The sequence below is a fragment of the Thalassophryne amazonica genome, chromosome 4 (genome assembly GCF_902500255.1).
Source record: "Thalassophryne amazonica chromosome 4, fThaAma1.1, whole genome shotgun sequence".
Taxonomy (NCBI): Eukaryota; Metazoa; Chordata; class Actinopteri; order Batrachoidiformes; family Batrachoididae; genus Thalassophryne; species Thalassophryne amazonica.
In genome coordinates, this window is record NC_047106.1 from 73,684,694 (window position 1) to 73,702,974 (window position 18,281).

The 18,281-nt window shown below is 42.5% G+C and overlaps 1 protein-coding gene and 1 long non-coding RNA gene across 3 annotated transcripts in view; one reads left to right on the forward strand and one right to left on the reverse strand.

Moving 5' to 3' along the window:
• The window catches only part of zbbx (zinc finger, B-box domain containing), a 262,691-nt gene that overhangs the window by 104,205 nt on the left and 140,205 nt on the right, over positions 1 to 18,281 (forward strand). The window lies entirely within an intron of this gene.
• Positions 12,615 to 17,138, reverse strand: LOC117508373. The gene is made up of 2 exons (XR_004560071.1): positions 16,987 to 17,138; positions 12,615 to 12,944 (listed from the first exon to the last, which is right to left on the reverse strand). It is a non-coding gene; the product is annotated as an uncharacterized LOC117508373 (long non-coding RNA).

Sequence of the window (18,281 nt, forward strand, 5' to 3'; positions counted from 1 at the left end):
CCACTTGGCTGTCTCTCACACTTTCTGAAAAAATTTTGATGAAGCAAAGCGGCAGTCGATCAGCCAATTTCCTGACAATGAAAATTCGATGAGGGGGCTGGACCACTCCTCCCACAAGGCGTGCTCACAGGCGAATGACACAACCGACAGGCGTGAAAAGACCCACGCATGCGCACGAAGGTTCAAGCTTGGCTGATGCAATCACACATGATTCAAATCCATATAGTTTTTGCAAAAAAATAAAAAGCAAACTTAGAAATACGAAAGCAAGGCATTAACCTTTAGAAGCTGTGCAGGAAACAAAGAAGAAGAAAACAACAACAGCCTCCTGCTGGTGAACAGAAGGTGACTGTGTTGATTGAAAGCTTAAAAATATGTTATGGTCTGGACACAGGTTGAGGAGCGGTCCAGCGTCTGACTGAACCCAGCACTAAATAACCAGAAGCAGTTCCAAAAGAAACAATTTTATTTTCTTCCCACTGTGCTGTACACAAAATACAAAATAAATGAGTCTGGTGGGGTGAAGAGGAGGCGCGCTCTTCCAGCGCCTCAACGGATCGGAGCCCGAACGTTCTGGACTCAGGAGTTCCGCCGACACCCCGCAGGTGGCTTTTCCCAAGACTGTACTCTGTAAAGGAGGAACAGGTTATTCAGTACTTATATCAAGAAACACTATTTAGAGGCACACTTATCAGCAACACGTTCAGGACTGATTTCAGGCTTAATTCAAAAGAACAGCTGCTCACAGCTTGTGGAGGATTACCAATCCGCACGCCACAGCTGCGAGGAACAAAACGAGCAATTCTCTTCAATACTTAAATTTAGCTGCGCAACTACGCCACATTATATTCACAGATAAGCTTTTAAGGATAATCACCTCTGACGTGTGCTGACAGCGCTTGCCTCTCACCCTTGTCCTTCTTCACAGGCGTAATGTCAGCTTCTGGAGCGGCCCTCAACGTCCTCAAACGATCGTCACACGGTCGTATTCTCCGGCCCCTAAGCCCAGATCACTGCTGGCTTAAATGCAGCTCTTCATCTCTTCATTGATACCAGCTGAGAGTCCTCAGAACTGCACGTGAATGTCACAGGTGTCGTAAATCATCCCGATTAGAGAATCGCACGTGAGTGCAACAGGTGCAGCAGATCACCGTGACATAAGTGAGAGACTCTTCTGCAGCACATTCTCCCCAGAGATCAGCCCCAAACCACCTGGGAAGGAAAACAAGCACAAAAACCGCAAAACAATGTCCAGCCAAGCCCCCCAACACGCAACAAAATACTCATCAAGCGAAAACAAACCAATAAACTCAAATCCCTCCACATTGGCAACGTTTAGCTCTCAAGTGATAAGAAAGATGCATGATTGGTGAAAATGAAGCATCACACACTGACATGACACTTTGTACCATTGTTCCTAGACTTAGCTCAATTTATTTTGATCTTAAATTGAATGCTAGAGCTGATACATAATGCGCAAAACTTCACCTGAACTAATAGCTAAAATAAAGAATCTGTGTCTACCTCCACCCACTTACTTTTTTTTAACTTCCTGGTTTTTAGTGATACGTTGTCCTGTTTAGTGCTCTCTGTCCCTTTTCATCGCTTTTCCTCCTGTATCAACTGTTATATCTCATTTCTTGTTTATGATCCTGCTATCACCTATTCTGTTTTCTCATTTTCTTCTTGCATTTTGCATTTACTACTATTATGGTGTATTTTCTAACTAAAAAGAAAATCAGCTGATAAGACACACACATCAATAAAACCACAACAGGATGGATAATGGATCATAAAGATAACTATGAAAAAGGAGAACTCTGCCAGCCAGCAAAAACAAAATCCTCTGATACACAGCAATTCCTTACATTGCATGATGTCTGGAGCCGTGGCCTCTTCCTCAAAGTACCTTTAGGTTCTTCCTCACACAGCTTCAGAGCCTGTGGCTTGAAATGTCACAAGTTAACTTTGGATGCCTGTACTGATGCCTGTACCTTCACTTCTTACAGAAGTATTTTTTACTTTTATTTTTATTGTTGTTTGTGCACCAATTACTTCTTACAGAAATATTTTTTCCTTTATTTTTATTGTTGTTTATGCAGTAATGACAGCAGATCAAATTCCTTGTATGTGAGAGCTTACTTAGCAACAAATTTGATTCTGATTCCAATGGACCAGACTCACTATGACTTATGCCTGGTGCACACGTCAGGATTTTAAAATTGTCTGTAGGTTTCCAAAACCTGAGAGACCACACACGTGGAGATAAAAAAAAAAAAAAAATCATAGATCTAACAGGTTTGGTCGTACAGTGTGTGATGTTCAGCCACACAGTGAAGTCAACACACCACACATGAACAGATTTCACACACAAACATTCCCACGTCAGACAGGAAATCTCGCAAAATCTCTCGAGATTAAATGTGACTTCAGGGTAAACAGACGGAGATAGTTTGTGGACTATTTAAAACAGAGGGGAAAAAAATGATACAAAAAGAAAAGAAAAGGCGTTTAAAGGAGTGACAACAGCGTGACCACCGGACTTTTTGGTAAGTCAGAACAGCTGTTTTGATTTTATTTTCTGCTCTGTGTCCGTCACCTCGCTTTCTGATTGGCTACACATCACAGTCAGCAGGCTGCGTGCTCGCTTATGGTCGGAGGACACCACACACACGGCGATATCGGGTCAAGACAATCCAACATGTTGAATATCCTGATTTGCGATCTGAGCGCCCCGACATCATTCCGAGCACATCAGAGCACTCTTAATTCCACGTTCACACCGGGCGCGACGCGAGCGACAGCAGCGACAGGTTGCCATGTAATCCCTATGGAAGGACGCGTTGTGGCGCCAAGCCACGCAGCGTGAAGCGATGGACGCGAATGAAGCGATGTGAGTGAAGTGATTTTGAGCGATTGGCGCATTTGTGGTGTGATATTGCGTCGCATCATGTCACGTTGCCCTCCTCTCCAAGTTGAAAAATCTGAACTTTTTCATCTTGTCGCGCTGCGATGACCAATCAGGGACTGAATATGTAGTGACGTGGAGATGTCTGGAGTTTGACTGAGTTGGATGTGAACATGTCCTGTCTCTGTTAGCCAGCCTGTGAGCAGGACCTATGTCCCTGTTGTCCTTTATTTCACAATTATGACAGAGTTTTTGGAGCGAGCAGCAGCCCCGCAGCAGGGGGAGTGGAGGTTTATTTTTTCACGTGCACGTGCGAGCGAATTGTCCGTGAAGAATATTTTATTAACTACACAGATGTATAACAAAGCAAATGGTGACTGGTTTCTAAACACAGTTATGACAGAGTTTTTTGGGGAAGAGCGAGGAGCAGCCCCACAGCAAGCAGCAGAGTTTTTTTTTTATTGTTTACATGTGCACGCATGAACGGGACAGGAGGTCTTCAAACTGGGTCCTGCAGAGGTGGAAGGACCGCTGAAAGCAGCTGTCATCCAGACGCAGCTTCTGCAGCAAATAATGATACTGCCCAAATTGGGAACATCTCATGACGTTTGTCAGCTTTCCACAACAACTCGCTCCGTGTGATCAAGGTCCGTCATGTTAACTTGACTGACAACCGGAGTCGGCGAGCAGAATGGAAGCTCCTCCTATTTGATGATGCACTGGGGCGAATTTTCACAGCAAAAGCAGAGTGACACACCGGACGATGGTGGCGCGCGCGTCCATCGCCACCCGACCGACACAAATTTGTGGTGTCTGGTCGTGCCCGGTGTGAACGCAGCATAACGCACCACACACGGCAGGACTATCTGATAAGATTATCTTTAGCATCATCACGATTGTTGGTGTGTCCTTAAGATTGTCGGATGGGGAAGATCAGGTCCAATATCGGCCTAATTATCTTGCCGTGTGAACCAGGCTTTAGGTTGCAGGATGAGTTTTGACATTTACTGTAGCTGTCAGTGATAGTTGGACAGATTTATGACAGACAGCCCTTGGAAAAACGAATCCTGAACTATACCTCAAATTGTCTGATTGTGGAATGACAAGTTTAGCTTATGTGAATTTTATTAAGAGTAGCTTTCCTCTGTGTTCATCTCCAGTTTGTGCTTCCAGCCAGGCTGGACTTTGATGGCTGGTGAGCAGTATATATGAAAAAAAAAAAATCATTCAAAATCAAAATTTGGCATGACTAAGATTGTATCTCTCATATCTTATTTAATTTAACCAGGTTAGTCCCACTGAGATCAAGACCTCTTTTGCAAGGGAGCCCTGGAGAATTATAACATTTCCAATTTACCTAACCTGCATTTCTTTAAAGTGGATATGACACGTAAAGACAACATAGTCTTATTACATGTAACAAAGGTTATATAATTCGGTCAACCTAAATGTTTTAGGAAAGTGTACGCGGTTCTCCCGTTATATATAACATTTGAACGTCCCACCACTGAAAAATGTGCACGCCTCATGACTAGCTTCCCGCTGAGCACCAAGCCTAAAATACGTCACTAAGTGTAGACCGTATCGGCTTGTGCGCCTGGCGGCCGTTGTTTACACTTTGTTTGGCGGTAGAAACTTTGATTAAACACAGCTCTCAGGGAATTGTTTGTCGATATGCCTGACCAGTGTGTCGCAGCATATTGCACAAACACAAGGGCGAAAGGTTTTAGCCTTTTCAAGTCCAGGCTGATTGATCGAAAGCCGCGGTGCTGTGTGATGCATGAAATGTCCGGCTGCCGCTCGCTCTGCTCACCCACACGCATTTGCTCCCGACAGCAGACACTTTCCTCTACCGTCTCCACGTTCTCACCACTCACAGGAACACATAAAATGTCAACCCCAAATAATATGTTCACAGTAATCTTGAAATGGTCAAGGAACGTACGTAGTAAACATGGCGCCGACACGTTCACTGTTGTTTTCGGCAATCTTTTTCGAAACGTTCGCCATTTATTTCCTATTCTTTCATGAAAATAACATAACTAAACATGGATGAATGCAATACCAGGCACTCGAAAACAGCAAAAACCCAAAGGTAATGACGGTGGTCCGCAAGTAATAGCTACACTATCACAGCTCCGGAACAATAACAAAGGCGGTAAACAGACGCTTGAATCGAAAATGCTATACAGTAATTAGAGTGTTATAAACAGCAGCAACAAAAATCAAAGCCTCCCTTACCATTCCGTATTCTGCAGCCTTTCAAAATCCATCGGAATTGGCACGTCTCTTGCCTCTGCTTCGGCTCCACCATAAACACCGTCTGCATTATTTTCGCTGCCAGAATGCTCCTGGTTTGAATGTTCGTCCGAAAAATACGGCTCCAATCTGTAGGGTCTAATCCCTGCTGCGACAATCTCAGGATCCGAGTCAGAAATAATCCACACTTGAAGAGGAGTCAGAAAAGTTCTTGATCTCGTCACTGTCCATGCTGAGGTCCATCTGTTCCTGTTGTCGATCGAACAGACAAAGACGGGACTCTCCATTCTGTGATGTTACGGCATCACGTGACCGCTGAAGGAGCGCTGCAAGCGTGCTTTCCAATAAACACACTTTTGAGAAGCTGTACAAACTTTATTTTTCAGTGATAATGGATAAAAACACTTTCAACTTACTATACTGTATGTATATTTTGCTATTTATATCAGTTTTCCCCTAATTTGTGTCATCTCCACTTTAAATGTCAGGGGAAACCAGAGCACCCAGAAATAACCCACACAGACATGGGGAGAACATGCAAACTCCACACAGATAGGCCACAAATGGGAATCGAACACATGACCTTCTTGCTGTGAGGGAACAGTGCTAACCACTAAGCCACCATGTTGCCCAAGCTTACCAGCAATACTGAAAAGGAAGGGGTAGTGAGGAGTTGAAAAAGTCATGCTCTTCCAACTAGTCAGACAGAGCTAAACTTGTCACTCTATGAGGGTGAAGCAACGAGGGATGAAGCTTTTGTGAGCTGTATCAACAGTTAGCTGATATGTCACACAACATTTATCACAACAGAACCAAATACATGAGTCTGTGATTGCATATAGGAAAGATGTTTGGTTCCTGCTGAGGGTGAGTGCTTTTTATTGCTTCACAATTATAAGCGAGTCAATAGTTGTTTATTGTTGTCATAGACACATCCCACAAGGAGGTTTTTTTTTATTTTATTTTTAAGAAAGCACTGACATGAGGCACTGAAATGAAGCATTTCTGGAGACCATCTTGGTGCTTTTCTGCCAGAAAAAAGCAGATGGAGATGTAGCCTTTGAGGATCTTTGTTAAACTGTCCTTGATGTTTTCCCTCTTTCTCCACCCATGCACCAGTCAAGTTTAAATCTTGGTTCCAGTGTTGAAGCTGACTGAAACAATTCTATACTTTCAACCACAACATCTATCAAACTCTTATCTGTCTGTGACTCTCTCTTGCTTTCTTTGCTTTTTGATCTGCTGGATAATCTTTGTGTTTGGACTGACAACAATTTAGTTGGATATATTCATTGACAGATGAGACCTCTGAGGGCATCATTGTTTATTCTTTCCCTCTTTTTCCCTGACCTCTTGGTATGTAGAATGGCCTGTAGACTGTGACTGTATGTGTGTACAAAGCAGAGTAAATTAAACATCATATTGTGCCTGTTTGTGCCTGGGTATATATGTCTAAATTGTTTGTGTAATAAACACTTGATGACCTGTTGTCTTCAAGACTATTTGCTACTACAGTTCCTGCCCTGTATATACTGGTGTGTACCAGAATGGCTCAACTGTGACTATGAAGTCAACAGAGTGTAATATTGAAAAAGTGATGAACCTGATCCCGTGAGAGAGAAGAGCAAGGTAGAGAGAATGAAAGAGAGGAACAGCTTGAACTGATTGCGCTGACACTCATCATTTTTCTGTCCCTTTTGTTGTAGAAGTTGCTTTAAGTGCAGCACAGACATTGCGCTAAAATGTAATGTGGTAATTTGCTTCATAGTGCATTGGATGGTGATGTGCTGAATTGTCCAATGAAGGGCCCGTTGCCCTCAGTGCCCTGCTGTAGTGTGCTTAACGACTGCACTTATATTGTCTGGGCAAGCACACAGGCTAAACATACACACAAACGCACACACATTTTGGATAGTGCTTGTGCTCCATAATGACAGCAATAATGGAAAGTGTTACAGCAATCTCTGCCATTCTGTCTGGAACTGGCACATTGAACACCCAAAATGCACACAAGTACAAACACATCCACATCTGTGCTTTTTGAAACAATGACTCACACATACTGGCACAGACTACCAAAATCACATGTGCGTGCGCTCTCTGTGTGCCTTTTGCTGTATTCCAGAGTCATCCATGCAACAAAAAGCATCTCATTTTCTTTTGTGCAGCACATAACAGTGATGATGTGCCTCTTACAGGCCTGATAGGGATGCCTGATCCCTGGGGAGTGGCTGTAATTTTGTCTCAGGCCCTGAGAGGGGAAATGAGGCCCGTTTTATTGGCCCATTAAAAAACGTTGCAGTAGCTGTAAATGAGCATGTGCATGCATGAACAGAAACCCCAAAAGAGTGAAATGGAAGAAAGAAAGAGGAATGCCGTAAAGTGGTCAAGTGACCAGAAGATAAGTGGAAGTGCAGATCTGTGCTTACAATTCAGTCTTTTGCCATTTCCCTTAATGTAGTGTTTCCTTACACAGTGGTACAAGCATGAGAAATTGTTGGAAGAGTCAGAGTTCAACATTGTGCTCTTTTGTCGAAGTTTTGTCTCTTTTGTCCAAAAAAAATAACTCAAAGTAATTTTGGAAGTAAATGGCAATTTATATTTGGAAGGACCATACGTATTTTGACATCCCCTGTGTCCTATCCCTACCTTCATAATGTATTTGTTGCCTTGGTTACTGTTGCTTAGGGTCCTATCTCACTGTTCAACAACAGTCTATGAACCGCATTTGCAATGGAAATCCCACTGATTTTTGCGTGATGTTCGCTGGCCAGCTGCTCTTCCCTTGCTCACTTGCAGGGCATCACCAGTAGCAATGTTTCATGTTGTGCCAATGGTTTGAAGTGTGTGTGGAGTAATCCAGAAAGAGCTTCAGCAATGCCAGTTTCAAAGCTTGTATTATTTCAGACTTGTGACATCTTCAGTGATGTTGTAAAGCTCGCTGCCGGCCTGTACCATTGTGACTGGTTGGAAAGATCTTGATGCGGACGTGCATAACCCCATAGATTCAATCCAAAATGTGTGGTTGTGAAAGATGTGTTTTTGTCAGTCAAGAGTAAGGCCATTTGGAGAGTAGAGTAGAGTTTGTCGAGTTTTGGAGAGTAAGAGGATACAATCAAGTTCTATATCTCTCCCTGATGACCTTAACTCCTTTTACACCAGAATTGAGTTTGATAACTCCACCCACTTGGCAGAGATAATGTCATCATTGAAACCTGGTGGCTCCACACTCTTTTATAAAACAGAGGAGGTGGTGAGAGTGCTCAGGAAGAACTGTGGAAACATTCCCATTGGTGTCAAAAGTACACACATTTGTTACTTAAGTAGAAGTATAGATACTGCAGTTTAAAAACACTCTGGTAAAAGTTGAAGTATCAACTTGACCTCTTTACTCAAGTAAAAGTGAAAAAGTATGTGCTCCAAAACCTACTTAAAGTATAAAAGTATAAAGTAACCTAAAAAAAAAAAAAAGGTAGATGCCACTATATGAATTGAAAGCTTAATTTAAAAACTGATTCGTTGTGCATGTGGCCCAAGACACAGCATAATCATAAACCCATTACTGTCAAAGACAGTCACTCGAGGAGCATGTTCTTTCTCAAACTTTATTGAAATTCAATTACACGTCCAAACAGAGGTAGTATTCAAGAGGTATTCAAGCCTGCAGAACTGCCAGAATATAAATGTGTGAGTTCCATCAAATACCTTGAAGTAACAAGCTAAACTGTATCCTTTGGTGAAAAGACATTCTGTGTAGCCTAAGTTTGTGTGTGAGGGGAGGGGGGTTACATTCTGCACACACAGGAGTACGTTGTGAGGTATTCATGTTCGTCCCATCAAAAAAAAAAAAGTTAAAATCGTACTGCCTGAAAAATTCAAAGAAAAAAAAAACACACACACACACACATGTTCCCCCCTTTGTCATAGCTGACAGTCAAGACCAAAACTGAAATGAAAATGAGCTCTTTATCACTACATACAAATCCCTTAAGAGCACCTAAACGGTCTGAGTAGGAGAGTGCAACAATTTTGCGTAGAGTATGTTAGTCCCATCAAAAAAAAGTTCAAATCCTACTGCATAAAACACGTTTTCGTTTTCCCCGTTGTCATAACTGACGATCAAGACCAAAATTGAAACTTAAAAAACCCCTCACTACATGCAAAATCCTAAATGGCATCACATGTACCCTCAGTAATGAATTGTTCCTGACTGCTTCATAAGAGTTTTTGTTCTCAGGGTATGTCATGTCTGCTGGTAACTTCTGAGCTGAAAAAAAAAAAAAAAATCACACAATGGAAGCCAAAGTCCCCAGCTAGTGAGGTGCATTAAACGTACGAGGTCTGTTAGAAAAGTATAGGACCTTTTTTATTTTTTTCAAAACCATTAAGGTGATTTGAATCACGTGTGATTGCATCAGCCAAGCTTGAACCTTCGTGCGCATGTGTGAGTTTTTTCACGCCTGTCGGTTGCGTCATTTGCCTGTGAGCAAGGGTCTTTGTGTGAGCAGGGTTCACCCCTCTCACGGATTTTTATTGCGAATAAATGTCTGAACGATTTGGAGCTTTGCTGCATCAGTTTTTTCCAGAAACTGTGAGAGACTCCAGGTGGACCCCTCTGGAAAATTCAGTTGGGTTTCAGGGACAATTTTATGGGGATTACGCGCCATCATGCCGCTAATGGCGCGGGACAAAACCACCAAATGTGTTGGTCTCTCAGGACGGCTTTCAGGTGGCTTTCAGTCGTGTGACTGAGAAATTGTGCAGTTTGTACATTTTCCTGTGAGGCTTCATCACAGCGTTGCTTTGTGCCATGCGGCTCTGCCGCGACGAGAGGGTGGACCACTGCTCACAAAAAGCTTGCTCACAGGCCAATGACGCAACCGACAGGCGTGAAAAAACTCACGCATGCGCACGAAGGTTCAAGCTTGGCTGATGCAATCACACGTGATTCAAATCCATATGGTTTTTGAAAAAAATTAAAAGGTCGGATACTTTACTAACAGACCTCGTATTCCTCTTAATTGCATCCTAGTGTGTCTGCTGTTGAGCCCTCACAGCAGCACAGGGCTTTAGAAATGAATTACACATCCTTTACCCTCACCTTTTAGCAACACCTTTGAGAGGGTGTGTGTGTGTGTGTGTGTGTGTGTGTGTGTGTGTGTGTGTGCCTGCTGTGCTTGGTGTGGGTGTGTGTGTGTGTGTCGCTAGTGATATGCATCAATGTAATGATGAGGTCCATAGAACCGTTCAGAAACTGGGACACTCAAGAACTGTGTATGAGGTGTGTGTGTGTCAGTAGCAAATAGCAAGACAGCATACCCAATAAGACTACGAGAATGCTTTGTTGAGCCTCAAAAGAAGCTGATTCTCAAAGTTCTTGTGATCAGTACGTTGCCCTTTTTGGATGGAAGATCAGTTCCGCTACACTAAACAGTCTCTCACATGCAGCTGAGGCTGGGAGTGCAGTGTTAAGCCTCAAGGAAAGGTTGCACATAGCTGGAAAAAGTCTTCAGTGCTTCCATTGTATCACCTGGGGAGCCAAGGTAAGTCTCCAGCTGTTGGCATTTCTTGGGAACTGGGCTGTTTGATTGAAGAAAAGTAAGTCCTCCTCCTCTGAAGGAAGAAGGCAAGCTCTCAGCTTGATTGTCTCAGCTGGTCCTTCAAGTGACTTTTGATGTAGTCAAGGCCTAATGAATATGTGGAAAAGCACAAAAACACTGAAATTACAACAGTGGGAAAATTGCATAATGATTAACTGTATATGGGTTACAAACAAATACACCAGCACATGCTTGTGTTAGAGCTGAAACAGTTGGCACCATCCTTGGACTGGTTGGCATTTTGAGGGAAATTCACACTGGCCATGGAAACCAATAGAATGTATAGTCTACCGTCAATTAGATATCGACTGATACAGTATTCCCTGAATGCTACCACAGATGACATCTGATGACCTATAACGTGTCCTTTTATACTTTATCGCTGCTAAAGGACACTTGTTGTAAAGGGTGCCATGTTGAATGAGGGAAAATGATTGTATTCAGCTTCGTTGGATAATTAAAAAAAAACCTGATTTGGTTATTCAAAAAACTTCAAAATTATGTTCAAAAATAAATAATAATCTTGAAGGGTGCCAACAGTTTCAACCATGAATGTACTTCGTAGCAAAAAAACCCCACCTGTATTATAGTAAAAAAAGCAGCACTTACCGAGTCTCAGGGTGTAGTCATCACTTGTCCAGCTGGTCTTGAATTGGGCACGAGAATTGCAGCAGCGAATCACCTCTGGTTCTGTGAGGACGTGTTCGAAACGCTTCTCAAGGCCTTTTAGTAGAGCATCAATTAAAGGCCTACAGAACTTGGTGGAAAGGCGGAGGTTTTGGAGCTTATTCTTGGTATTGTGATCGTTGGCACCAACCAGCCCATCTGCACATTTGTATCGCCCTGCAGGACATCCAGGGCCTCGCCACTGGGGCCATGTATTCGGCCAGGAATGCAAGCTCAACAGGTGGAACCTATTGAATCAACAAAAGAAAGAACAGAAAACAACACCTTCAATTAAATAACTAACAAATACTGCAAATCACCTGCACAAGGGGTTGTAAAAATATACTGTAAATAGAGGAAATGCATTAATATGTATTTTATATCTTTTCAGTTAATATTGATTGAAATAATACAAAAAATAAAAAGTGTCCGGTACATACATGGCTATCTTCAGTGCGCTGCATACAACTGTGATGGCCCCTTCTCCCTGCTCCCTGGTAATTCTGATGATCCTCTCCACCGCCAAGAACAGGGAATTCCATATTGTTGCATTTGGCCTCAATAACTGCAGTTTGCTGTTCTTTTCGATGACCTCTGCTGCTGTGGTAGATCTTGCGCTTTTGTTCCAAAGTCCCCAACACTTTGAAAAAGCTGAGCGTGAAACCCGCTTATAGGCGCTGTTGACATTGGCCTCCTCAACATCAACAGTTGACACCAAATTAAGAAGGTGGCAAGCACAGCAATGGTGTCTGGTAGTTGGTATTCCAGGCAGTCATCCTCGTCAAGTATCGCTCCAGCCTCGACGAACTCCATGCCCTCACTCTCCTGTTCTTCATCATTCCCATCACCATTGTCATCTTCGGCTTCAGCAGTCTCGAGACTAGGACCTGGGTTGTTGTTTTCATCAGTGTGCCCATATAGCTTAAAAGCTTTTATGAAGTTGGACCCATTGTCCAGTCGTGGTGCAGTGGTGAGTTTGTCTCGGATGTTGAATTCACAGTGAACTTCGTTCAATGCACTGGCAAGGGCAGAGAAGGTGTGTGGCCCATTCAGCTGTTTACAGGCTAGGGCAGCGCACCGTCTGGTCATACTCGAGGTCTAACCAATGCGCTGTTACGCCACAGAATCCACGCCTGTATGCTGTCCAGCAATCCGTTGTAGTGCCAATGAGAAAATTTCACTCATTGCTGCTTTCAGATTGTTTCTCATTTCAAGAGAGGCTTTCTGAATTTTGTTGACTACAGTGTTGCGGGACATGACATTTACATTGGGCTGGAGATGCTGTATGAGATCTATAAACCCCTGCTGTTCCACTGTATTAGTTGCATGTAGACCTTGCACAATAAGTTAAGGATTTTTTTATCGACACTGGCCTGGGACACTGGCCTGCTGCCCCATAATCTGGCTTGTTTGGTTGCTGGGCCTTGCTGTGGTGGTGCTCCGTCTGCCTTTCTTTTTGGGGCCGTTGAAGTGAGGGCTTTGTATCTCTCCAGATGATTTCTGTGTTTTCTCTGCAAAATATGCAACAAAACATTTAATCATTAGTTCATTAAGAGGACACTGTTAACATCGTTACAGTTTTGTTCAGCCACATTTGCTTTACTTATACAGTAAGTGGCCACTAGGGATGAGTATTGATAAGATTTTATCGATATCGATGCCATTGTCGATTCTGCTTATCGAGCCGATTCCTTATCGATTCCCTTATCGATACCTCTTGTGAATTTGTACTAAAAGTAGGCTTTACAGTTTTTCTATGTATTTCATTGAGTCTTAAAGTAAATAATATGAAATTGGTCACTGTATCCTTGATCTCTGGACATAAATAAAAATAAACAAAACGGTGTTTTGCTTTGAAGTTATTAATTCAGACTAGATTCTATCGTTCTAACTTGACTCGGCAGAGAGCTGTGCAGCATTTGGAGCTGTGTGAACAGAACGGACGACGATTCTCGTTTCTTTCTCCAACAAGACAGGAGTCCCAGTTAGTAACTTTAATCCACACAAAAGTGAATCACGATTGACATATTCAGGGATGAAGGTGGTTGAAAAACAAAAAAAGCTGAAACCCAAATTACCCCCCGACACCACCTGCACGAAAATGTTTCAATTCTAGAAGCTCTGAAATGCAATCTGGGACTATTCCAGACAATAAACTGCAGTGAGTGCAGCATCCATTTAGTGAAGGAAAAAACAACAACAACAAAAAAAAAAAAACAAGAAAAACACAACTTTCCTTATTCAAATTCATTCCAGTAGTATTCTGCTCTTACAAGGATGCAGCAGTTTTCTAGTTTGGCAGATAGTTCTGGAGGAAATCACTGAAGAAATTAACATATTAAAAATATGGTTTGACCAAAACAAACTGTCATTAAATAAGACAGGGATGAAGTGGAGGTGTAAGAGTCACTAGCTGTTCACAGGAAACATTTATTTATGTATGTATGTATACTCAACAAAAATATAAATGCAACACTTTTGGTTTTGCTCCCATTTTGTATGAGATGAACTCAAAGATCTAAAACTTTTTCCACATACACAATATCACCATTTCCCGCAAATATTGTTCACAAACCAGTGTAAATCTGTGATAGTGAGCACTTCTCCTTTGCTGAGATAATCCATCCCACCTCACAGGTGTGCCATATCAAGATGCTGATTAGACACCATGATTAGTGCACAGGTGTGCCTTAGACTGCCCACAATAAAAGGCCACTCTGAAAGGTGCAGTTTTGTTTCATGGGGGGGGGGGGATACCAGTCAGTATCTGGTGTGACCACCATTTGCCTCATGCAGTGCAACACATCTCCTTTGCATCATCCGTGAAGAGAACACCTCTCCAACGTGCCAAACGCCAGCGAATGTGAGCATGAGCCCACTCAAGTCGGTTACGACGACGAACTGGAGTCAGGTCGAGACCCCGATGAGGACGACGAGCATGCAGATGAGCTTCCCTGAGACGGTTTCTGACAGTTTGTGCAGAAATTCTTTGGTTATGCAAACCGATTGTTTCAGCAGCTGTCCGAGTGGCTGGTCTCAGACGATCTTGGAGGTGAACATGCTGGATGTGGAGGTCCTGGGCTGGTGTGGTTACACGTGGTCTGCGGTTGTGAGGCTGGTTGGATGTACTGCCAAATTCTCTGAAACACCTTTGGAGACGGCTTATGGTAGAGAAATGAACATTCAATACACGAGCAACAGCTCTGGTTGACATTCCTGCTGTCAGCATGCCAATTGCACGCTCCCTCAAATCTTGCGACATCTGTGGCATTGTGCTGTGTGATAAAACTGCACCTTTCAGAGTGGCCTTTTATTGTGGACAGTCTAAGGCACACCTGTGCACTAATCATGGTGTCTAATCAGCATCTTGATATGGCACACCTGTGAGGTGGGATGGATTATCTCAGCAAAGGAGAAGTGCTCACTATCACAGATTTAGACTGGTTTGTGAACAATATTTGAGGGAAATGGTGATATTGTGTATGTGGAAAAAGTTTTAGATCTTTGAATTCATCTCATACAAAATGGAAGCAAAACCAAAAGTGTTGCATTTATATTTTTGTTGAGTATATGTATGTATGTATGTATTTATTTATGTATGTTCATTGTTAGTTGCCTTTATATTTTCTGTTGTGTTTCTATTCAGGTTCTTTTTTGCCTCTTTCTCTAAAATTGTATATAATAATCATTAGATTATTAATATATAAACAAAAATAAATTTAAGAAATATTACAATTTGAAAACAAATGCACCCGAATGTGATGAGAGCTGCAATTGCTTAATGCTAACTTTTAACATTGAAAATGCCATAGACATGCTAATGCGTTAGCATCGCTCCCATTTTTAAGTTATAAAATACATCTGTCAACTGTTTCAGAAGACCATAACAGGTCGGTTTAACATAGAAAAGGTAAATAATACTCACAAAATGCTCTTTGGGGTTTTAGCGGGGGAAATTAAGCGAAAGAAAGAAAGAATAATCGAAGCAATAGGTCGAAGCATTGCTTCAATCTGCGAACCACTACTTCGATTGGTTCACGGTTCAAAGCAAAGCCGTGCTGCAGAAAATTTTAAATTACAGACCCGCTGCGGGGTCTGTAATCAATGTAGAGAAATTATAATTTTCCTGATACTCGCCCCAAAACAATAGCCACTCTGAAGGACCGATAATAACAGAATCGTTAAGCACAAAGCTTATTGATATCAGTGGATCGAATCATTTCTTAACAATACCCGAAAGGAACCAGTTCTTGATACCCAGTGGCCACCATCTCACACAATTCACACTTTGACACAATTGCCGGGATAAAAAACAACGAAGTGGCTACTCAACGAGCTGGGGATAGGCTCGGTGAATAGCCTGCGCTAAGCTAATGGACGAGCCCGGCTCGGTGAATAGCCAATTAAACATGGTCCTAAATTAAGTGATGAAGATATTTGGACAGGTCATATTGAATTCAAGCTATCTTTGTTGTGTGGGCCGCTGAAGAGGAGGTACTGCTGGCCCACCACCACCAGATGGCGCCCTGCTTGAAGTGCGGTCTTCATCACACATCACCATCACAATAAAGGCCGGACTGCCACTCCACCTCCCCGCCAAGAAATCAGCTACCACTCAAGGTAACTCTCTCTGCAGTAATTATCTGTGACTAAACATTGTTCTGTGTGCAGCCGTTTTCCTGTGGCTACAGTCGGAAGCTGGATTGGCGGAAAGTGTGAGCGCGACGTCTTCGCCTCTCACTCCTTCCAGGGAAGTGACTGACAGGAGCTGCACGGGTGACTCTGTTTCTGGAGGTGGAGGTTCTCCCTCCCGGAGGAACTGAGCAAGGAAGGATTACTGGGTGTGTCTTCACACACCCACCATTAACTGTTTCTGTTTCTGCCAGCAGTACCAGGTCTGACAGCTGGAGACGGTGGCCACCTGGGACTCGGGACTTGGCGTCTCCGGTGTTCTTCAGATCCGCTGGTGGTGGAAGCCGTGTGGGATCCGGCTCTTCTCTGGACAGACGTCTTCTATCCTCGAGCCTGCCCACACATCACCTTGTGTATGATTGACTGTACTCCTCAATTGTTATTGTCTGTGTTCCGTTGTGCAATTCACAACATTAAATTGTTACTTTTTGGCTTATCCATTGTCCGTTCATTTACACCCCCTGTTGTGGGTCCGTGTCACTACACTTTCACAACAATCTTGGTCTATACAAAAGAGAGTGACACGAAGGAAGGCTATGAAATTGTTAATTCAATTGCCCAGGACACACAACCAACCAACACAACTGAAGACAGTGAAAAACGTTGAAGGCACACGATTACATAAACATGGGAAAATAAACCAGATATTAGACGGTCTAAAAGCTCTAAAAGAGTGTAGTAGCTCACACTTTAGAGATTGGGGGCAGCTTATTCCGAAAACATCAGAGAGGCAAGGCTAACGCCTTCGACAATTGTTAGCTGCTACCCAGGCATGTCTTGGCATGTCCCTATGCTAGCCAAGCTGCAGCAAAATATATCAATTATCACAGTTCGGTAGTAACAAAGAATAAGCTTACTTACCTCTACATGTTTTTTCAAATTGGAGGGAGAGTTCTTGAATGCCAAAATAACGTAGGTCTTGGGTGTGCAGAGTTTGCATTGCATTTTCCACGAATCATTTTTGCTCCCGACTATTTCGAAAAATTCTTTGAGATAGGGCCAAGGATGAGGAAGGTCTTGTTGGTCTCCATCTCTGTCTCCATCTCCCGATATGCTCTCGCCTGTGTCTGACCTTTCAGACATATCGACATCTTTTTCTGAATCCGACAGTGTGGCGTGACATACACTTCACGTTTGCAGCTTGTAGAACACCAGCTTGCTTGCTACTGATGATTTCCTTTTGTGTCAGCAGCACAAATTTGACGAATAGCCTAACCAATGAGTGTTTGCGTTATACGATTCATCCAATTACACTCGTTCTCACTAGGTGTGGATGGCGCCACTGATCTGTATTGGATGGCGCACATGACGTGAAATATATATATATATATATATATAAACATTAAACTGAAGCCAAGAGTAACGAGGCTGTTTGTTTTAAAAATGTAAGGAATAGAAAGTACAGTGTGTGTGAAAATGTAATGAGTAGAAGTAAGAAGTAGGCAGAAAAATAAGTAATGGAGTAAAGTATAGATACCTAAAAAGTGTACTTAAGTACAGTAACGAAGTATTTGTACTTCGTTACTTGACACCTCTGAACATTCCACAGTTATTCCCATTACAAAGAAAAGTATTGTTAATACTTTGACCTGAGGCCTCTGGCCTTCACTTCCTTGGTGATGAAGGCCATGGAAAGGGCCGTAAAACAACACATCCTCACAGTGACCTGATGAACTCATTACAGTACACTTACCATGCAGGGCGAGGTGTGGACGATGCAAAAGCATTCATCATCAAACATTATACAAATAATGAATGTTTATGAGTTCAATGGTAGGAATATTTCTTGAGAGGAAATCTGGAACAAGCTTTCACCAAATTAAATATTTGTTCCATTGAAATAATGTAAAAACATTCATTATTTCTTTTATATAACAGATCCTTGTCATTTGATATTTAATTAATTTATAAACAGTTGAGAGACTTACATTTTGGACTTCCACTGCTACTAAAGTCCAAATTATGCCGTGTAGTCCAGTGATGGTGTGCACTGACTTCAGACTTCCATAAAAAAAAGACTGTGTAGTTCCTCAGTCTAGCCAAAAATCACGTCTGCTTTTCAGCTTTTCATGCATCCAGACGGTTTACAGCAGAGTGGATTTTGTGTTTGTGCTTGTCTTCAATTTACAAAATACAGAATTCATTCCACTATTCAT